Source organism: Manis javanica, chromosome 2 (genome assembly GCF_040802235.1).
Source record: "Manis javanica isolate MJ-LG chromosome 2, MJ_LKY, whole genome shotgun sequence".
Classification (NCBI taxonomy): Eukaryota; Metazoa; Chordata; class Mammalia; order Pholidota; family Manidae; genus Manis; species Manis javanica.
The window spans coordinates 63,055,123-63,078,851 of NC_133157.1; the positions used below are offsets into that span (position 1 = coordinate 63,055,123).

The window sequence follows — 23,729 nt, forward strand, 5'->3', positions numbered from 1 at the left end:
ACATACTGAAAGCAGCATCAACAGTATTTACTATTGGATTGGATATAAGGTTGTGAGGGAAAGGAGAATTAAGGATTCCAAAAATATATACATTGTTTTTTTATTTGAGCAATTAGGTAGAAGGTAAATCTGTTTTGTGAGAGGTGGAAGACTTTGGAGCAGCAAATTAGGAAGTAATATTAACAATTCTGTGTGGCCATGTTTAAGTTTTCTATTAGACATCCAAACTGAAATGTCAAGAGAATATAGCAGTTCTGAGTTCTGAGGAAAGGGCTAGATTGGAGACATAAATTTGATTTATCTGCCAAAGACAGTATTTAAAGCCCATGGACTAGCTAAAATTACCTAGATGAGCTCCTGGAGGGAGAGGAGAGCCAAAGTGAGAGCCCTGGGTCACTGAAGCATTTGGAAGCCTGGGGGAGGAGGAAAGGGAGCTTGAAATGAAGCAGGCAAAGAGATGAGAGAAAAACCAGGGAAGCATCATATTCTGGAAACTAACTGAAGAATGCATGTCAAGAAGGAGGGAATATTGCATGGTGTCAGATGTTAAGAACTCAAGTTAAGATGATCTCAGGAAAGTGAACATTAGCTTTAGCAAGATGAGGTCATTGGTGAGATAAGATCCATTTTATTAGGGAAGTCAAGAAAAATACCCAATTAGGATGATTTGCAGAGAAAACAGGAGGTGAAGAAGTAGACAGTGAATATAGACAATGCTCTATTTTGCTGTCAAAAAGAGCAGAGAAATGGGCAGTAGCTGGAACAGGATGTGGAGTCAAAGGAAAGTTTTTGTGTGTTTGATTGTGCTTTTGTTTGTTTTGATGGGTAATCTTAAAGCATGCTTCAGTTTAAATGGGAAGGATCCAGTAGAAAAGGAGACATTAATCATGTAGTACAGAAAGAAAAAAAAATAGGTAATTAAATTTCCTTTAAAAAAAACAGTAAGAGGAGAGGTTGAGCTAAGACAGGAGCAGTGACTTTTATATTACAACTAGACAGGAAGCCACTATGTGTGTATATATACAAGTAGGTTGATGATACCTATCTGTTTGAAAGATGAGGTAGTTCTTATTGGAGTACAGCTATTTTTGTTTAAAATATGCAGAGAAGTTATTAGCTTAGAAAGAGGTAGAAAGAGGAAGCTGGAGATTGGAAGTCATCTGCTGAGATACTGGAAAAGTAAATTTACTATAGAAATGGGATAGGTTGCTGTGTCAGTTGCAAGTGACCATTCAGATGGTAAGGTCATGGATTTGAAATTACTCTGGACAGTACTGCTGTGATTTCCTCCAGTAACACTGAGATTCTGTAAACATAAGTGGAGAGAGCAATTTTTGTAAGGAAAGTCAGGCTTTTTTCCTGGCTTTGTACAATAGTAAGGGAGACAGGCAAGTGATTAATGACAGTTGTAAGGGAATAATTATAATGCTGGGCAATGGAATCTAGTCCTGGTAACAAAAGATAAAGGAATTGAGAGTGGTGTTTCTTTCTTCTGTTTGCTTTGAGCTTATTTTGTTTTTTTTTATGATAATTTCCTGAGATAGGAATTTACATTATTGGTTTGAAACCTTTCCTCTTTTCTAATGTAAGCATTTAGCTTTCCTCTTTTTTAATGTAAGGAAATTGATAAATTTTCCTCTCAGCACTGCTTTAGCTGCATCCAACATATTTTAATAAGATTTAATAAGATGTATTTTCATTTTCATTTACTTCTTTGTATTTTTTAATTTCCTTTGAGGCTTTCTCTTTCATCTGTTATTTAGAAGTATGCTGTTTAATTTCCAAGCATTTAGAGAGTTTCCTTTTGTCTTTCTGTTATTCATTTCTAGTTTGATTTCATTATGATCAGTGAACATATTTTGTATGATTTCAATTATTTTAAATGTATTAAGATTTGTTTTATATGTCAAAATACAATCTATTTGATAAATGTTCCATGGATGTTTAAAAAATGTCTTTTCTGCTCTTGTTGAGTAGAGTGTTCTATAAACATCAATTTTCTGTTGGTTAATTGTTCAGATATTCTGTCTATGCTGATTTTCTTTCTGTTAGTTCTATTGCTTGTAAAGAGAGGGTATTAAAGACCAAACAACACTTGTAAATTTGTCTATTTCTCTTTTCAGCTGTATTGATTTCTGTTTCGTGTATTTTTGATGTTCTGCTGTTTGGTGCATATACATTAGGATTGTATGTCTTCATGGTAGATTGTTTCTCTTATGTAGTGTGCCTCGTTGCCTCTAGTAATATTACCTGCACTGAAGTCTACTTTATCTGCTATGAATATAGCCATCCACTACTGCTTAAAACTTATAATTTGCATGGTATACTTTTCCACACTTTTACTTTCAGGCTATATTATTGAATATTAAGTGAGTTTCTTATAAATAGTATATAGTTTGGATCGGGTTTTTAAAAATTTAGTTTTAATCAGCGTGTTTAGAGCATTTACACTTAACTAGTGAGGTATTAGAATTCTAATCTGCCATTTATTACTTGTTTCCTCTAGTTTTTGTTCTTCTGCTTCTCTTTGCATGTCTTTCTGAAGGTCAAATATTTTTTTAGCATTCTATCTTGATTTATTTACAGTGTTTTTAAGTGTAACTTTTTATATGTTTTTCATAGTGGTTGATCTGAGTATTATAAAATAGTATTATAAAATAGGTTGGATTGAGTATTATGACCTATAACAGTTTTCTGGTATCAACATTTTATTTGGGTGAAATGTGGAAGCCTTTCTTCTTCCATTTAATTCCCTTTATATTCCTCACTTCTATATAACATTGTCTTGAGTATAAGATGGTGCTCTATTTGTTTTGGTCATCAAATATGATTTATAAAATTCATGAGGATAGTCTATTGAATGTGCATGTTTCTGTTTTCCCATCGTTTTTTCCTTTTTATTTCCTGATGCTCAATATTGATTCTTCTATCATTTTCTTTCAGTTTGAAGAAAATTATTTAGCAATCTTGAAGGGTAGGTGTGCTAGCAACAAATTATTTTAGTTATCTTTCATCTGAGAATGTTTTTATTGCCTCTTCAATGTTGGATAATTTTGCCAGACATGAAATTTGACAGAGACAGCTATTTTCATTCAGTATGTGAAAAATGTTGCACATCCTTCTGGCCATTATGATTTCAGATAAGAAATCCACTGTAATTCAAAGTGGTACCCCTAATAGCTAATGTGTTAGTTTACTGGCTGCTTTCAAGATTTTTTTCTATGTATTTAGTTTTCAGAAGTTTTTTTTAAAATTAAGGTATCATTGATATACAATCTTATGAAGGTTTCTTTTCTGTGTTGGCCATCCTAACTGGTGTGAGGTGATATCTCATGAGCAACATTGTGATTTCAACATTCACCCATGTTAAAAGGTCTGCAACACATACCCCACTGCAGTCACTGTCCATCAGTACTGTAAGATGCTGTAGAGTCACTACTTGTCTTCTCTGTGCTATTCTGCCTTCCGCCTGATCCCCCTACATTAGGAGTGCTAATCATAATACCCCTTAATCCCTTTCTCCCTCCCTCCCCATGGCCCTCCCCAACACCTTCTCTTTGGTAACTGCTAGTCCCTTCTTGGAGTCTATGAGTCTGCTGCTGTTTTGTACCTTTAGTTTTGTTATGTTGTTATATTCCACAAATGAGTGAAATCATTTGGTACTTGTCTTTATGCACCTGACTTATTTCACTTAGCATAATATCCTCTAGTTCCATCCATGTTGTTGCAAATGGTAGGACTTGTTTTCTTCTTATGGCTGATTAATATTCCACTGTGTATAACCACATCTTTTTTATCTATTCATCTACTGATGGACACTTAGGTTGTTTCCATATCTTGGCTATTGTAAATAGTGCTGCATTAAACATAGGAGCGCATATGTCTTTTTGAATCATGGATCTTGTTTTCTTTGGGTAAATTCTTAGGAGTGGAATTCCTGGGTCAAATGGTATTTCTATTTTTAGGTTTTTGAGGAACCTCCATATTGCTTTCCACAATATTGAACTAATTTACATTCTCACCAACAGTGTAGGAGGGTTCCCATTTCTCCATATCCTCACTAGTATTTGTTGTTTCTAGTCTTTTCAATGCTGGCCATCCAAACTGGTGTGAGGTGATATCTCATTGTGGTTTCAATTTGCATTTCCCTGATAATCAGTGATGTGGAGCATCTTTTCATGCGCCTGCTGGCCATCTGAATTTCTTCCTTGGAGAAGTGTCTGTTCAAATCCTCTGCCTATTTTTTAAATCGTGTTACATGCTTTTTGGGTGTTGACATGTGTGAGCTCCTTATATATTCTGGATGTTAATGTCTTAATGGATAAGTCATTTACAAATATATTTTCCCATACCATAGAATGCCTTGCTGTTCTACTGATGGTGTCCTTTGCTGTACAGAAGCTTTTAAGTTTGATGTAGTCCCATTTGTTCATTTTTGCTTTTGTTTCCCTTGCCTGAGGAGATGTGTTCTGGAAAAAGTTGTTCATGGCTATTTCAGGAGGTTTTTGCCTATGTTTTCTTCCAAGAGTTTTATGGTTTCATGACTTACATTCAGGTCTTTAATTTATTTCAAGTTTACTTTTGTGTATGGAGTTAGACAGTAATCCAGTTTCATTCTCTTACATGTAGTTGTCCAGTTTTGCCAACACCATTTGCAGAGGAGGCTGTCATTTCCCACTGTATATCCATGGCTCCTTTATCATATATTAATTGGCCATACACATGTGGGTTTATATCTGGGCTCTCTGTTCTGTTCCACTGATTCATTATGGGTCTGTCCTTGTGCCAGTACCAAATTATTTTGATTACTGTAGTTTTGTAATAGAGCTTGAAGTTAGGGAGTGTAATCCCCCCACTTCGTTCTTTCTTCTCAGGATATTTTTTGGCTATTCATGGTTTTTTATGGTTCCGTATGAATTTTAGAACTACTTGTTCTAGTCGGTCAAAGAATGCTGTTGGTATTTTGATAGGAATTGCATTGAATCTGTAGATTGTTTTAGGCAGGATGGACAGTTTGACAATATTAATTCTTCCTGTCCATGAGCATGGGACGCATTTCCATTTGTTGGTGTTTTCTTCAATTTCTCTTATGTGTCTTATAGTTTTCAGGATATAGGTCTCTCACCTCCTTGGTTAGGTTTATTCCTAGGTATTTTATTCTTTTTGATGCAATTGTGAATGGAATTATTTTCCTGATTTCTCTTTCTGCGAGTTCATCATTAGTGTTTGGAATGCCACAGATTTCTGTGTATTAATTTTCTATCCTGCAACTTTGCTGAATTCAGGTATTAGATATAGTAGTTTTGGAGTGAATTCTTTAGGGTTTTTTATGCATAATATCATGTAATCTGCAAACAGTGACAGTTTAACTTCTTCCTGCCCAATCTGGATGCCTTTTATTTCTTTGTGTTGTCTGATTGCCATGGCTATGACCTCCAAAACTATGTTGAATAAGAGTAGGGAGAGTGGGCATCCTTGTCTTGTTCCCAATCTTAAAGGAAAAGCTTTCAACTTCTCACTGTTAAGTATGATTTTGGCTGTGGGTTTGTTATATATGGCCTTTATTATGTTGAGGTATTTGCCCTCTCTAACCATTTTGTTGAGAGTTTTTATCATGAATGTATGTTGAATTTTGTCAAATGCTTTTTCAGCATCTATGGAGAGGATTATGTGATTTTTGCCCTTTTGTTGATGTAGTGTATGATGTCAATTGATTTTGTAACAAATAGAAATTGTACCAAATGGAAATATTGTACCAAACTTGCATCCCTAAAATAAATCCCACTTGATCATGATGGATGATCTTTTGATGTATTTTTGAATTTGGTTTGATAATATTTTGTTGAGTATTTTTTTGTCTATGTTCTTCAGGGATATTGGTCTGTAATTTTCTTTTTTTGTGTGATTTCTTTTCCTGGTTTTGGTCTTAGAGTGATGTTGTCCTCATAGAATGAGATTGGAAGTATTCCCTCCTCTTCTATTTTTGGAAAACTTTAAGGAGAATGGATATTAGTTTTTCTCTAAATAATTGATAAAATTCAGCGGTGAAGCCATCTGGTAGGGGGGTTTTGTTCTTAGATAGTTTTTTGATTACCTATTCAACTTAACTGCTGGTAATTTGTCTGTTCAGATTTTCTGTTTCTTCCTGGGTCAGTCTTGGAAGGTTGCATTTTTCTAGAAATTTGCCCATTTCTTCAAGGTTATCCAGTTTGTTGGCACATAATTTTTCATCGCAATCTTTAATAATTCTTTGTATTTCCACAGTGTCTGTTGTGATTTTTATTTTTCATTTCTGAGTCTATTTATGTGTGTACACTCTTTTTTTCTTGATAAGTCTGTCGAGGGGTTTATCTATTTAGTTTATTTTCTCAAAGAACCAGTTCCTGGTTTCACTGATTCTTTCTGTTTTATTCTTCTCATTTTTTTCTGCTTTGATCTTTTTTATGTCCCTCCTTCTACTGACTTTGTGCTTCATTTTTTCTTATTTTTTTCAGTTTCATTAATTGTGCGCTTAGACTATTTATGATTGTTCTTGCTTCTTGAGGTAAGCATGTGTTTTTGTTTGGACAAATCATTTTTGCTATTTCATTTTTCTAGTGATTTCTGTGGAATAATAACTTTGTGTAGGCAGCACCCTCTAGTGCCCCGAAGCTCTCCTCTTTGGAGTTGCTGAGCACCTGTAGCATTGTCGGGGGTTGCAGGTGAGAGGAATCAGCCCTTGTGGAGGAAAGAGCTCTTTTCTGCCTTCCTGGCTGTAGCACCTGCCTCCACTGCCAGGTCCAGTGGGCCAAATGCACAGGGAGGAGCCTCTGTGCTATATCCCTGTAGCTGCCATAGGTGGGGCCACCCTCCAGCTGGCCTGGCATGATGGCGGGGGCAGCAGGTGTACTGGACTCATGCCTGCTGGGAGAAAGGAGCCACAGACTGTATACCACAGTGGGGGAGCCTTGGGGCTGTGTTGCCAGCTAGGGGTATTGAGCATCTGAAGCTCCTGATAGTTCCCAACCTGCTGGGCTTAGTATGCTGGGACAATTTTGTCCACCTGCCATTTCTCTTGAGAAGCAAGCTTTGTGTAATCTTTGCTCCTTTAGCACCCTTCTTGCTGTTAAGAAGTCTTTCAAAGTGCTCACCTTTCTTTGTCCCACAGGGCCAATTGTGCATACCTGTTCTTCACAAGTAGCTGTCATCTCAGTCTCTCTGAGTACTACACCTGTCTTTGCTTTCCAACCCCACTAATCTCCAGAGCACTATGTAATGTGGTTTCATGCTCCTGGAGCAGATCTCCAGGGCTGTGTGTACAGGGGTCCTGAGCTTCTACTCCCTCCCCACTCCATTTCTCTTTCTCCTGCCTTGGGCTGGGGTTGGCGGAGGGCTTGGGTCCTGTTGGATCTTGGCTTTGCTACTTTGTTTCCTGTGAGGTCTTCTCTTTTCCCCAGATGTAGGCAATCTGTTCTGCAGTCTTCAGGTCACTCTTTCAGGATTAGTTGTATTTGCTGTATTTTCATGTTATATATGGTTTTGGGAGGAGATTTTTGCCTCACTTCTCATGTTGCCATCTTTTTCCTGAGTCTCAGAAGTTTAATTATATGTCTTGGCATGGATTTCTTTGAGTTTGTCTTATTTCGAGTGTGCTCAGTTTCTTAATTCTCTTGTATTAGGGCTTTATTTTTCTTTCCTGCTCTTTTTTTTTTTTAAACCAAGTTTGGAAAGTTCTCAAACACTATTTCCTCAACTGTTCTTTCAGCCCACTCTCTTCTCTCCTACTACGATTCCATCATACAAATGCCAGATTTTTTGTTATTGCCCCAAATTTCTCTGAGTCTCTAGTCATTTTTTTTAAGTCTATTCTCTGTGTTGTTCAGATTGGATAAATTCTTTTGATCTGACCTCAAGTTCACTGATCTATGTCTGTCATTTCCACTCTACTATTGAACCATCAAGCAAAATTTTTATTTCTAGTACTATATTTTCAGTTGTATGTCCAGTTGACTAACCCAGCTTTGTGACACAGTTTTGGAACCTACGGTTGTCTTGCAATACGAATATGGTATGTCTCACTCAGAAGTTTTGTGTAAAGTGGAAGAATATTATTTGAAATTTCAAGAGCCAGAAATTAGTCTGTTGAGAAACTTGTAATCATCAAACATATCATATTTAGTATTTTCTTAGCTAAATATTAGAGCATACTTAGCTAAATATTGGAACATTTGAGACGTAATGGTGCCTAGTCAAAATAACAGTACTTTATTGCTACAAATACTCAATAATGTGGCTATAGTTATGAATAACCTATATTCTTAGACAAAAATTGCATGAAATAGAATTTATCAGAATTTTTTATGTAGACTACAAGCTTGAAGCTGCACTAGAAATAAGTACATCTATGTGTAAAGTCATATGTCTTATATCCCAATTCTCAATAATAAAAAAACAAAAGTTGACCAACCATACTAGACCAAAGACTTATCTTTCTTTTTCTTTATTTACAAAATGATCTTAAAAAATCATTGTCATATAAAAGGTGATATCAAACAGTTTACTGCCAAAATGTTTTGAGCAATTCACTGATTAAAAATTGTATGTCAGTGTTATTATTCTTTATTTGGTAATGTTTGTAGTACTTGGCAGCTTTTTAAAATTTGTAATTTGTTGTGGCTTCTTTTCTCATTCTAAAGAAATATTTTTATATCTAGTTTGGTATAATTTGCTGTATTTTTTCTTAAAAATGATCTCACAAAACCTCGATCTAACTCTATTTTTTCCCCACTTTCAAACCCACATTCAGTCTATCTGGAAATTGTGTTATTGCCACCTTAAGATATGTATCATATCTGTCTATTTCTCTCCATCTTCATTGCCACCTCTGTTGGAACTACTCTTACCTCTCATCTAGACAATAGCAGTACCTTCTCTTTCTTAAGCAGAAATGTTTTAATTTAGTGTGACCAAATCTACTGCTTTTTCTGTTTTGTTTTCTACATTCCCAGGTATTAAAAAAAGTCTCAATTTTTCCTTTGATATTTTTGTTTTTTGATTCTTTTACACTTAATCTTTGGCCATTGCAGAATACTTTTATGTTCATTCAGATAATTAATCAAGAATGCTAACAGAAAATATTTTTTTTGGAAATAATCTAAATGTCAACTTCATTATCTATTATGTTTATTTTAGATTTTATACCAATTACCTTTTTGTCTATTATGCTGTATATAGCATTTTCATTACAGTAGATTTATAGTATTTTTAATCACTGATAAAGTCCACATTTGATATTTTTTAAGTGGAAATTACAACATTATTTTTTCGATATGAATTTTAAGCTTACTTTGACCAATTGGAGAAAACATGTTGAGATTCTGATTGGAACTGCAATAAATTTATGCTATTAATATAGGAAGGGCTGTTCCTCCCATTTTGATTTTTTATGTCCTTCAATAAAATGTTATCATTTCCTTCATTTAGATCCAATTCTTGTCTTCTTAGATTTATTTTGGGTAATTTATCTTTTCTATTGTGCTCTTGAATGGGATATTTCCTATTTTAATTTCTAATTGCATAATGTTAGTAGAAAGAAAAGTTATTAATTTTGTATCTGGCCAACCATATTAACAAGTTCTCTTATTAATGCTAATAGATATTTAGCAGAGTATCTTGTACTTTCTAATTATATAATCATACCAAGTGGAAATGAAGATAGTATTATTTTTTCATTCCCCATATTTAAACTGCTTCTTTTATTTTCTGGCAATATCAATCTTCAAAATGTTTTGAAAAATAGTGAAAAGAGCAGAAATCCCTGATTTGTCACTGATTTTAATTTTAAAATGGCTGTTGTATATAATGTATTTGTTGGATTTAGGTACAGATTTTTTTTTTTACATCTTGTTTAGGTAGTGCTATGGACTGAATTATGTCACCCAAAAAGCCCTAACTCCTTATGTGACTGTATTGCAAATAGGGCCTTTAACGAAGTGATTAAGGTTAAATGAAGTTATAAGGGTGGAACCCTTATGATTCTAAGAAAAAGAAGAAACACCAAAGCTCTTTTTCTCTCTGCCTCCTGAGAATACAGTTAGCAGTTAGCCATCTGCAAGTCCAGAAGAGAGATCTTACCATAATTCAGCCATGCTAGTATGTATCTTGGGTTTCCATCCTTATAACTGTGGGAAAATAAATTTCTGTTGTTTAAGCTCAGCCTGAGGTGACTAATACAGATAGTTTCCCTTTATCCCTCCAACCAAAAATGTATTGGTGTAAATGCAACCAAATAAAGCCATAAGTTAATGATAAACAAATTCATGACATTGTCCTCTAGCCCAGCAGTTCTCAACTGCAGTAATTTTGTCCCTCAGAGGACATTTAGCAATAACTAGAGGCATTTTTGGTTATCACAACTAGGGAAGAGGATTATGGGTTACTGGAATCAAGTGGCCAAAGGCCAGGGATGTTGCCAACTATCCTACAATGGATGGACAGCTCCCCACAGGAAAGCCTTAGCTGGTCCAAAATGTCAATAGTTCCAAGGTTGAGAAACTCTGTCTAGCCAAGCCTCTGAAAACCCGTGTCTCCTAGAGGGAGGAAAAGGGAAAAAGGTGCCCCAAAACAAGTTGTAAAATGCCCCATCCCCTGAGCCAAAGAGGTGTGCTTGGGCTGGGATGGGTAGAGTGAAGGGCTGGCTCTCAGAGCAAAGGTATTTGGTGGAGCAGGATTTTTCGCTCTGCTGCCCCTTGAAGTAGAAGTCAGTAGTAGGTCTGGTGTTGGGCTGCATGCCAATGGTATTGACAGTTTCTACACCTGTTGTCATTAGTAGGCATCCCTCAGGAAGAACACAGGTTGGTCAGGTAGAGAAACTGGTCCTTTTACAGGGAAGCATTAAAATTTTTCTTAGGAATAGCTAATCAATTTTACCAAATGCTTCTGTGTCAATCATTGACAGGATCATATGGTTTTGCTCCTGTAATATTTGATGTGTTGTATTATCTGGATGAATACCTTCCTATCAAAAAATAAAAACTACTTTTTGTTATTTTCATCAGGTTTTTTATTAAGGCTATTCAAACTTTACTAAGAAGGCTTTCATTTTTTTCTACAGTTTAGAATTGGTAGACTAAAAATAATTATCTATTCATTGGTGGTTAGAAAGAATTCATCTCTAAAACCATCTGTACCTGGTGCCTCTTTTCAATGCTCAATCTTTAACCTTTGTGATTTGTCTGTAGTTATCTTCTTGAGCAAGTTTTGATCACTTCTCTTTTTTAATAGCTTCTTGATTAGTCTTGCCTCTTCGTTTATAGACTAGTGGTCAGGGTAATCTTTTCAAAACCAAAGTTAAATGTCACTGCTCTGCTTAAAACTTGACTCAATAAATGAAATAAAATAAAAGTTGAACTCTTCTAAGCTTACAAGGCCCCTCATGATCTCTCTTATTGATTACAACCCTTTCTTATAGCACTCTTTACAATTTCATGTCAGACAGACTGATGAATTGCCTATTCCTTAAGTATAGGAATTTCTTTCTTCAGGGTCCTTATTATGGGCTTTCCTCTTTGCCTGGGAAGTTCTCCATCCCTGCCACATTTCACATCAGTTGCTCCTTTTTTTGCTTCAGAATTCAGTTTTTAAATTTACCGCCTCAGAGGCATTCCCTGACCATTCAATCCAAGCAGATTTTCCTCCACCTCTATTTTGTTACTCAAAGTAGGCAGAAATTTCTGGCAGTCACAAAGGCTGAGTGTAATTATCAACAGTCGCTCAAATATATAAATATATATATACTCAGAAAGCTGTTGGGTTGGTCACTAAAAGAATTTTCTCCCCTCCTCCTCCTTACTTTGGAAAAAGCTCATGGTTTCAGAGCCCAAAGGTTATACCAGAATCCCACATTAATTTTCTAAAGATAATATCTACAACTGGGAGCTTCTCAATTCCTTTTGATTCTCTGAAGACAAACATTTAGATCACACACAAATGCCAGAAATATTTCAGAAGTGTAGCCATAAAGGAATTAATATGTATATAAGAACATTAATGTTAAGAAAAGGGAAGGAAGAAACTACATTTTTGATCAAGGTATCAAGCACTTTTTTAAAAGTTTAGTCTCTCCAAATGGCTTGCTGAGAAATACTGTTTGGCAAGATTTTTCTCAATCTGGCTTATGTTACTTCTTATAATTTTACTAAGCCCAGTATTTTAACATTTTTTGAACATATTCCCAAAGAACTTTAATGATAGATGCATCTTTAAAAAAAATCAGTCAACAAAGTAAACATGTAGCAAAAATGAGCCACTACAAAAATGCTAAAACTTGGATGAAGAAAACTTACAGTATGAACAATGAAGCAATAAATCCATGTGTCAAAGGCATGTCAATTGTCTAGGTGTGACAGTTCCTCTGAGGAGGATTTCATTTACCAATTTTAATATGAAAATATTACAAATGAGTGAATGTGTCTATTTTTTTCCTATCATTTAAACTTTTTGAAAATAGAACCCACACTGGATTTAAAATTTTTGAAAATACATGTCAAGACCCAAATAAGTAAGTGAGTACAACATAAACCAGTTCAGGAGTCATGTTTATGGGACTGTATTAGTAGTGTGGATAGCTTCTGCAAGCATCTACTAAATATTAATATTTTAAGATTTTCTGCGTGTGAGTAGTCACACTTTGAATCTGGATGCCTTTATTATTACCTCCAATTGGGCAATACTTTTGCTTTTAAAATGATGAAATTAGCTTCTCAGTGAACTTCAAAAGTGGAAGAGCTGTCCTGTGGCAGATGCTTTCCTGCTAACTCAGAATCATTCATGGGAGCTGTCTAGTTGTTCTTCCAAAAATACCAAGTAAGATGAGAAGAAAGCAAATGTTTTTGCTATCAAGACATAGACATTTGGTCAAAGCAATAAAATAGCCTCAAATGCCAAAAAAATAATAAAGAAAATGTGGAATGAGTAACTTCCAAAGTTATGGAAATAATTTGACTGTGTCTTACTACATGATAAAAATTGACATGATTCCTAAGTACCCACAGATGGAAGTGAGACTCTAACAATGTGTTAGAGTGGAGTCATGATTACAGGCCTTATGATAATTGTGGTGTAGCCAGGAATTCTGTCTGTTTCAAAACAATTATATACATATATAAAATTCACATACATATGTGGTTAATTTTTTAATGGTGTATGTAATTAGTTTGCTTTAAGCCAGCACAAATTCTCTTACAGCAAATATTACATATTTAAAAGATGACTGAATAGAGCCTTAGGTGGAATCCATGAATAAAACCATTTTTAATTTGTTCATAGTTAACTGGCCTTTAGGTAAACAACACACATTTGAAATTCAACTAACATTATATATCAAATAGACATTCTGCCATGCTTATAATTAACCCTTATTTTCTTTGGTAGTAAATGGGAGGTAGTAAAGTTACAGAAGATATGGATAGATATCCCACAGGATACAGACTTTTCTTTATATGCAACTTAATCAGTTTGAAAAGTATTGTGATCAACTTGTTTATAGGATTAGAGGAGCTTGGAAGAAAAAAGGGAAAATAATATTTTTATAGTTTAATGCAGTGTGGTGTAAAGGTATGGACTTCAGTCTAGCAGACCTGGGTTTGAATTGTGGCTCCTTAATTATGAGTTGTGTGACACTGAGCAAGTTTCTTCACTAATCTAAGTTTCCTGCTTTGAAAAATTAGAATAATAAAACCTCATAGGGATATGATGAGAGTTAAAGGAAATAATACAGATGCTCAATGCAGTGTGGGATACACATTAGTCATTCAGTAAATGAGAGACATTTATTGAGTGCTTTCAACCTGCCAGGTGATTTTTATAGGTTGTCTCATTTAAATCTTACCAAGTTGACTCCCCAGCTTTGCTGTAAATTGGAATCACCTGAAGAGACTTAAAAGTTATTGAAGCCTAGTTTCCACCCCTAGACCTTCGGAGGTATGACCTGCCGTTTGGCATATTAAAAAGTTCACCAGGGGATTCTAATATATGGCAAAGTTTAGGAAGTGGTGTCTTACAACAATACAGTGAGCTAAGTATTAGCATACCCATTTTAGAATTAAAAAAATAGAATAGGGTGATTGCTTTATTCAAGATCATATAGTTAATGATTAACTATGCTGTCATGGGGAAAATAGTCTTGATTTATTATTTTAAAATAATACTAGGTCACCAAAATAAAAAAGTTACAAAATAGTATGTAGAGTTCAATGCTAATTTCTTTTTGCTTAAAAAGTTAATTATATGTATAAAAAGCCTATGAATATGTTTATCAAATTATATTTGTCAAAAATCTTTTGGGAAAGGATGAGGAGTATGTTTTGTTTTGTTTGCACTGTGATGATTTTCCCACTGTTCAACAAAACATATATATTACCTTACTCAGAAGAGAAAACACATTATTTCTTTAAGAATCAGAAACCTAGAGAATAAGTAGGTTTATGAGGTCAACTATGAACCTCTTCAATTTGAAGGGCCTGGAGAACATTCAGATGACAATCTCCAAAAGGCAGAAGGATACATGATTTTTGAAGAGCTGTGGAATAGAGGTATGGGTTGGATATCTAATCCTCTTCTTAGAAACATCTACTAGAGAGACCTAAAATTACTGTGAACCTTTCATCAATTGCAGGGTAATAAAGAGTTACAAGTCTTTCTTATTAGTCTCTGACATCAAGATTTGCCTCTGCCACCGTCTTGCCTTAGCCCTCATGACTTGAAATAACTTAAGACTTGAACATTTCTATGGTCTTTAATCGGTCTCTTTTATTCCAGTCTATCTATATTTCAGTCTAGTCTGTTACTTCTGCAATGGTACTTAAAATATTCAGGTAAGCCTTCTGAAAAACAGGATGGCTTACCATTGTCTTCTGAATTAAAATAAAATTTCTTAGGCACTCAAAACTTTCCATAATAGGACCCCTTGCAGTTAGTTTTTTCACCCTACTCTCCTGTCAAACATAATTCTTTGCTCAAATACAACATTTATTTGTCCACTTCAGGTCCTTCATGCCTCTCTTTTTGCTCCAGATGCCCCACTCTATCTGTACCTTTTCAAATTCTGCCCATTTTTGAAGCTCAGCTTAACTACTATGTCCTCCATGAAGCCTCCTCCATTATTCCCATTGGAAGTAAACTTCACACGCACATGTAGCACTCTCATGACATTTATCTGCCACCTGGAGTGTGGTTTACTATTTATAAATCACTTCACAATATTTACTCATTTAATTCTCACAAACAGTACATGAATAGGTAGATACCTGATTTTTATTAAATTGAGAGAATGTGTGGCCTGATATCATACAACCAGTAAGTGGCACAGTCTAGATATAAATCCATCACTTTTCAAGAAGAGAATATAAATCCCAAGAAGATCTTCGGCATTTTAAAAAGTTGCAATAAAATACACATAACAAAATTTAACATCTCAACAATTTTTAAGTATACAGTTCCCTGGCATTAAATATATTCACATTTTTGTGCAACCATCACCATCATCCATTTCTAGAATTTTTACATCTTACAAAACTGAAACTACTGATTAAACAGTCACTCCCTATTCTCCCCTCCCTCAGCCCCTGGAAACCACCATTCTACCTTCTGTCTCTATAAATTAGACCACTCTAGGTATTTCATATAAGTGGAATCAAATACTATTTGTCATTTTCTGTCTGGCTTATTTCACTTAACATAATGTCTTCATCCATGTTGTGTCATGTGTCAGAATTTATTTCCTTGTTAAGGCTGAATAGTATTACACTGTATATTGTAATGTTTATCCATTTGTTTATCAGTGGACACTTGGGTTGCATCCACCTTTTGGCTATTGTGAATAATACTGCCATGAATATGAGTGTACAAGTATCTGCCTGAGTTCCTGTTTCAATTTCATGGGTATATACCCAGAGGTGATTTACTAGATCGTATGGTAATTCTAATTTTAATTTTTTGAGGAACCGCCATACTGTTTCCAAGCTGACCATATTATTTTACATTCCCACAGTACACAAAGGTTCCAATTTCCCCACATCCTCACTAACACTTGTTAGTTTTTTATTTTGTTTTTTGACAATAGCCATCCTAATGGGTGCAGAGTGGATCTTTTGCATTTTGAGGGTTTAAAACAGGAGTTACAAACTCAAACTTCCCATAGGGCCAAGGACATAACTATAAACAAGTGAGGTAGCCTCATTAAGATGATAAGTGGCACCAGACATTCAGCCTCGGGGTCAGAGAAACAGAAAGTGGCTGATACAATGACCATTTGGAAAAGCCTATGGCTTCTTTAACGGGGCAGTTGTTATTCAACTCCAGGGGATTTTGGCTCTGGCAGATCTTTGTGTATTACATGAAATCCTCTGATTTTTAAGCATTTAGTAATGTATTTGAATTTAGAAACCTCTGCAAATCAATATTCTTTAGGCAAGTAGGTTTGAAAGAAAGAATGCCAATATAGGATCTCAAGTATGAATAGAAGCCTTCCCACTGTTTGGGTGAAAATCACATAGGTAGGCAAGAGAGAAGAAATTTTGGGTCCATGATAGAGTGGGTGCTAAAACTCAGTGCCTAAAAGATGGCTGATGCGGCAACTGAGAGTTTATGGCTAAGAGGTCCAATACTTTGGGCTTCTGCCTAGCAGGAAAAAGGGGTCATGCTGGGGATCTGGCTTTTCTCCAAACCTGAAGAGCATACCTTCACCCTGATTCTGTGTTTTAGACATAAGGGCTGGTCAAATCACTGTTCCCATTCTACTGTAGTTGCCATTCTGCACAAGTCAGCACTAGAAGACGGGGCTGAGGCAGACTAAAATGCTCTCTGGAGATACAGGAAAACATGTGCGACTCTTGGAAACACATCAGAGAGGAAGCTGGGTAATGTGTGTGTATGTGGGGCCCATAAGAATGTTCTCCAGTTTTCCCTTGGGGAAGGACTGTGTCCTATTAGTGACTGTGTCCTGTTAGGGAAGGACGGTAGTACAGGGGTCAGAAAACTTTTTCTGTAAAGGTCCATATGGTAAATATCTTAGGCTTCATTGACCACTTACAGACTGACACATATTATTCTTTGTTTTGCTTTTTAGGATCCCCTAAAAATATACATAACCCTTCTTAGCTTGCAGGCTGCACAAAACTAGGCTGTGAGCCAGATCTGGCCCATGGGCTGTAGTTTGCCGACCCTTGTTTAGTTAGAGGAACATCCTAGTTACACTGTGTGCACCTTGCCTTTCCAGTAGATTGTGAAGAACCGTTCATTAGAAGAAATTATTTTTTGCATCTATTACAGTTTCTGGCATAGTGCCTTGTAAATAGGTGGGCTCAACATTATTGGTAAGTAAATGAATTCATGAATAAGAAGAGAGTCTTCAAATATTTTAAGTAAGGTAGTGCTATCATGAATCAATTCTAGGATCTAACCTTCTTACAGTTTTCTCTAGATATTCATCAGAGAGAGAGATAGCAGGACTCACCATCTGTGGCCTAACGGGTTAGGGAAATAGTAGGAAGTCTGCCTTTCCAGAGACAACAGGGAACGGGAGCTGTTTTCTTTTTGTCTGTGTAAGAGGCCAAGGTGGTCCTGTGGAGAATAGGTGGGAGTCAATGGTAATGGAAAGAACAAAGATGATAAGCATCAAAGCCCACAGATTTGAGATTTTTTATTGTTCCAAACTGGGAAAAACTGACTTTTATAGGAATAAATACAGTATGTTCCTAATGAGCACATTATTGTATATACTCCCTTTGTGAAATGTCTAATTTAAAGGGGAATTTTATAGTGTTTCTAAGTTTCCAGTATAAAGTGTGGAAATCCTAACAAGAGTTTGATGGCAGAATTTTATCTTGGTCAGTAAAATTATTTCCACTTAATAAATTTCCTTATTTGCTTTAAGCTTGTAGAACCCCATGCTAATCCTGGCATGGTGTAATGGAGATAAATTAACATTCTCAGGTCTCTAGGATACCAGTGTTCATACTGTCCTTACTGGGTTTACTATGTGTTGACAGAATAGACAGTTCTAAGTATATGAAGCACCCCCAAAAGAATGTCTAACCTCAAAATATTTGATTATTAGTACCCAAGAAAGAGATTAGAATGATAAAAAAATTATTCCTTTGAGTTAAAGCACAAAATCTACCAGAGTATCCCATTAAAATGGAACATTTTGGAGAAGTAATCACAGACCAAATAACCCATTATCATTAATTAAGAACCCAAGAGGGATCAGTTTTCCAGGCCACCAACTCTCCACTGGTCAGCAATGGAGAAGGCCTTTAGAGCACAAGATCTGGTAGTAAAAAGTTATGATGACCCAGGAACTGTACGGGAAGCAGGCCTGGGTAGGGTGAAGGGATATGTGGGTGAGGAAGAACGGAAAAGAAAAATGTGCTGGGAGAAACCAGGCATGCAAAACATTTATGTACTTTCTTCATAAGGTTAACCAGACTCAACTCTGGTGCTGTGAGTGCAATGAAGCTGTAATTTAGTCTCCTCAGGTACTTAATTCACTAAAGAGACTAGAAATTTTGGAAATGGAAACCAGTTAGTTTCTTAATAGATTCTTAAGAACTGCAAGTACCTATTATAAATATTGCACTAGTCTAGGTATTATTAGAGATGAGGGTGGAAAGAAACTAACATGAGCTAAGCATATGCTATATGCTCACCCATTATCCAGCTACCTCATTGAACTACCTACAATACCCTGTGAAAGAGGCTATAATTACTCTTATTAATGATGAAAAATTTAGGGTCAAATAGCCCCTGTGATTTGTACACAGTATAAAGTTTAGAGCTTAATAACATTGAGTGGCAAGTACTATGCTGAAGATTTATATGTATCTATTTAAACATCAAAGCAGCCCATGAAGTAGTACTTTAACTAGACAATAAAATTTTCAAAAATTTTGTAGATAAGTAATAAGATGCTCACCCCAATTAATTTGCTCAAGATAAGTGGGGTTTAAACACAAAGTTAAAGGTCTGAGCCCTTAACTGGTGGACTACACTGCCTTAAGGATAAGAAGCCCTGGTCATATGTCCTTCTGGCAGTATTTCCCATCTTACTATATCACATTGCATTCTACACAAAATATGTTATATAATGTAATTAATCTAGTAGAACAAAAATGTAACAAACTCTCTTAGACTTCCAACCTCTTTTCCTTCTCTTCCTCCTCCTCCTTTTAATGATCTAAACTTTCTTATGGGTATAGGTTCTCATTTCCAATTAGGGGTGACAGCAAGAGATGGAATGGAAAATACCCAATCATGCTGATTAAAAGTCTCTTAGATGCAGTTCATGTAATTATTCATTTAATTTGAAGTTCGAATCCCTATTGGGTCTGTATCCTTTCTCTCTTCCTATTTCCAAAGGTGAGGTCTGTTCAAGAGGGAAGCAATGCATCCTTATGGCCATGAGAAGGGACTTCAGGAGCCCAACTGGTATTTTACCTGCCTTGTCTTTCAGGTATTTCAGTTGGTTTCCATGATGACTTTTGCCTCACAAGCCACTGAGGTACTGCACTGGCATCTCCTACTGATGTCTGAGCTCTTCTTCCATGGTTCTGGCTTCATTTGTCTTCACTCAACCTGTCAATATTGGTTCCTGTTAATAGTAGTATCCAGCGACTGGTTCTATCATGGTACACACTGGGTGGTCATCAGACACCTGCTGGGCATATACCACCAGAACCTCCTGGCATCAGGGATCTTTAGAGGTGCTGTCCTTGCATTCCCTTATTCCTGAGGGTAGTTTCTCTAGCTTCTACATGAGGTCCCCTTTCACTGTTGAAAACTTTTAGGGTGAGGGTAGAAACAGTGATAGGCACTGTGATAGTGAGCTGGTCCTTGGATATACTACTTATGCAGCCTTTTAATGATTGGGCATTCAGAAATTCCTGCCAAGCTAACCCTGCTCCAGTGCAAACTTAGGGATGATCTCCAGATTTACTATGCCATCTGCCATTTCTACTTGGTGGGGAAAGGAGGGGAAGAACTCCATGTGAGATGCTGCATCTCTCTAACATGGCAAGCAGCATTTGCCCATATGAGTTGAAAATTTAGGTCTATATAAAATCCTGCACACAAATGTTTATAGCAGCTTTATTCATAACTACCAAAATGTAGAAGCAAACAAAATGTCCTTCAATGATGAGTGGACAAACTGTGGCTCATCCATATAGTGAAATATTACTTAGTGATAAAAAGGAACCGTCAAGCCATGAAAAGACATGAGGAATCTTTTTTCTTTTTTATGTTAGACATAAAGTTTTACTGTCTCCGTTTGTACATTATGAATCCAGCTCAAAGAATTGTGACCTGCTCAGAGTTATGCTTTTAGTAAATGATACAGCAGGATTTAGACCTTAGTGGTCTGAGTCGAATTTCTGAACCCTTTGAATTATGCCACACTACCTCCCTTGGTGAAGCAGTCCTGGGTTAGAGTTTGGAATATGCCACAAATAGTTCACCTCTACAAAGACAAACTTGTGGTTGGTCTGGAAACAGGAAAATCTCATCATTTCTTGAGTTTTCACATTCCAGAGTGGACTGGTCATTCTCTGCCTTGGCGTAGGCTTACAAGGACACTTCTCCTCTGTGTTTTAGATATTCCTACATTTAAAAGTATTGAGGATGCTTTCATGTGAGACCAAGGATCCTGTGTGCACTGGCTTCCGAGGGTTGCAGTAACAAAGTACCACAAACTAGGTGGCTTAAATTAATAGACGTTTATTCTCCCACAGTTCTAGAGGCCAGAAGTCTGAAATCAAGGTACTGGCAGGGTTGGTCTCTTCTGGAGGCTCTGAGGAGAATCTATGCAGGCCTCTCTTACCTGGTGCTTGCCGGTCATCCTGGGCATTCCTTGGTTTGTAGATGGACCATCATGCCAATCAAGACAGGAGGAATCTTAAAGGCATATTGCTTACTAAAAGAAGCCAATCTGAAAAGGCTACATATTGTAATCCAATCACATAATATTTTGAAGAATGTTATATAAAAATAGAAAAGAGATCAGGGGCTCAAGGGGAGGGAAGGATGAAGGTAGAATGGAATCTTTAGGGCAGTGAAACTATTCTGTATGATATGGTAATGTTGGATACAAGTCATTAAACACTTGTCAAAACCTATAGAAAGTATAAAAACAGAGTGAACTCTAAGGTAAACTTCAGAGTTTAGTTAATAATATGTATGAATATTGGCTCATCAGTTTTAATAAATGTACAACAATGAAAGATTTAATAACAGGAAACTGAGAAAGGGAGGGTAAGAAGGTCTATGGGACTCAGTACTTTTCACTCCATTTTTCTATAAACCTAAAACTGCCCTTTTAATAGTCTACTAATTTTTTTTAAAGGCATGGAACAGATCTTTATTGGGATCCTCTTGAGTGTATTTTCTTATCCATACCATCTCTTTCCAGGATATTGGGCTTGAAGTTGAGAAAAGACTTATGTCTGATTTTTCCAGTCCCCTTTCCAAAAACCTTAAGGGCCGTCTCTTACTTGTGCTGCTTTTCAGGAACGTACCCTGTGCAACTTCCTCCTCCATTTGGGGAAGACACTGCCTTCTCTTCCCTCCCACCTACTGCAAGGCAACAGTGAAAGGAGCCATCCTGTCAGGAGGATGTATAGGGAAGTGTATCACAAATCTTATTCCCCATTACACAAGTAGAAAAAAATTTAACATGCTGTAGGGCAGAAGCAAATAGTATACCTGTAAACACAATCATAAACTTTTGAGGATTTTCTAAAATTGTGAAATATAAGATACATATAAAAAGCATACAAAGCACATATGTAAAATTCGATGAGTAACTATAAAGCAATTATATAGTCACCAACCAAGTAAATAAAGAGAGTATTTCCATTCTCATGGAAGTCTGCTTCCCTACTCCATGTGCCTCTCCCTAATCATGGTTCTGTATCTCCTAGGGGAAAGCATTATTTTGATTTTTTGATAATCACTTCCTTGTTTTTTAAATAATCAGGGAATTTTACAGCTGGAAATGAGTTATCAATAATTTTGTCCCACACGTCTTTTAGATGTGGACTTTGATGTCAGGGAAGTATTCTATTTCCCAAGGTCACACATACTTGTGGCAGAGACCAGAAACCAACTCGTCTCATCTCCAGTGTCTTTTGATGTATGCAGTGTGTGCTTTAGGAACACATGGCAGGGGAGGGTGGTGTGTGTTGGGATATTTGACAGTAATCATAATAGTTGTACTTCGCTGAGTGCTTACTATGGGCCTTTCAACAACCCTACGTATGCCATGCTACAGATCATGGTCTTTATTATTTTGCTGTTGATGGAAAATCGATAAGGGAATTGAAACTCAGAAATATTAAGTTGTCAGAAACCAAACAATTAGTATGTGGAAAATATGGATTCTAAATTAGCCCTGTCTTGACTCCAAAGCTAGGCGCTTGTGCACTTTCTTCTCATTTAAAACAATTATCACTTTATTATTATTAAAGCAATGCATTCTTATGGTTAATAAAGATCTAAAAGTATATCAGTTAGAAATGGGTTTGTCTACAATAACAGGAAAACCCCATGAATAGGGTGGAGAGGAGTTTATCTGACTCAAATTGAAACCTGGATGTAGGCAGAATGGGGCCATGCACGACAGCTCACTGGTAACATTCGGGCTCAGGTTTTTTCCATTTTCCCTTTCTATCATCCTTGGCATCTGGGTCTTTTTCTTCAGGATTGTCATGTTAAAGTAGCTAAAAGCTACTATATCTCCAGGTATTTCATCAACCTCCCTGACAAGGAGAGGAAGGAAGGAGGAAGCAAAGGAGCTCCTTATTAAAAATGAAAGCTTTACGAGAAACCCTTAACTTTTGTCTCATTGTCCAGAATTGTGTCACATGGATACTCTTAGCAAGTGAGCCTGGAGAGGTATTTTTAGAAAAGCACACTGCCACCCTGAACGAAACTGGAATAGATTTTGGGTAGACAACTAGCATTGTCTTCCACAAACATAAAAGGGCTACAGATGAAACATAAAAGTCTTTCTACTATTTCTGGCTATCTCATCTTCCTCCCATACAAAAACTATAGTTGACTTTTGAGTCAAACAGTCAAGTTCAGAGGACAGAGTAGACATGGATGGAAGGAAAAAATGGAAAACTTTAAAAAGATGCAGAAAGACACACGGGCAAAAGGAGAGAGAGAGAGTTGAGTCTGAGGAAGTAAACTGAAGGGCATGAGGTGTGACAACAGGACTTAAAGGTTAGGCAGGAGTTTGGCTACTATGCAAAAAGATTAAGAATGCCACTATAAATTCTGAGAAGAAGAGTTAAATGTTTCTATAACAAGAAAATACAAATTTGTTATCATACTGAGATTCTTACCTTTTTCCAAGTTGAGTCAATATAGTTAACACTTTGCTGCTTACCACCTCCAGAGCAACATACCAGAGAATATGAATAGATCATTGGAACATGATTCACCATTAATTAACAGCATTATTCTTTTTGGTGATTTATAAAAGACAAAGGAACAATTACTGTTTAACTAAAAATCTGTGTAGATATGAGTGTCTCTTGTTTTCTAAGTTGGTTCTGCTACTAGTGTCTTTTGAAAAGCCATATGGATATGATTTAAGCTTTAAAATGATCTGCTAATTCCATGCAGGTGGATTATAAAATTCATTAGAAACTTCATCCTTTCCTACCACTCAGATGCCCCAGTGAACATCA

At 36.2% G+C, this 23,729-nt stretch overlaps 1 long non-coding RNA gene across 1 annotated transcript in view; it reads right to left on the reverse strand.

Annotated features, from left to right (window-relative positions):
- LOC140847693 (uncharacterized) overlaps positions 1-23,729 on the reverse strand; it is an 86,486-nt gene that overhangs the window by 36,258 nt on the left and 26,499 nt on the right. The window contains exons 3-4 of the long non-coding RNA XR_012127741.1: positions 19,474-19,611; positions 17,492-17,598 (exon numbers count right to left, since the gene is read on the reverse strand). This is a non-coding gene — a long non-coding RNA (uncharacterized lncRNA). The remainder of the gene's footprint in view (positions 1-17,491; positions 17,599-19,473; positions 19,612-23,729) is intronic.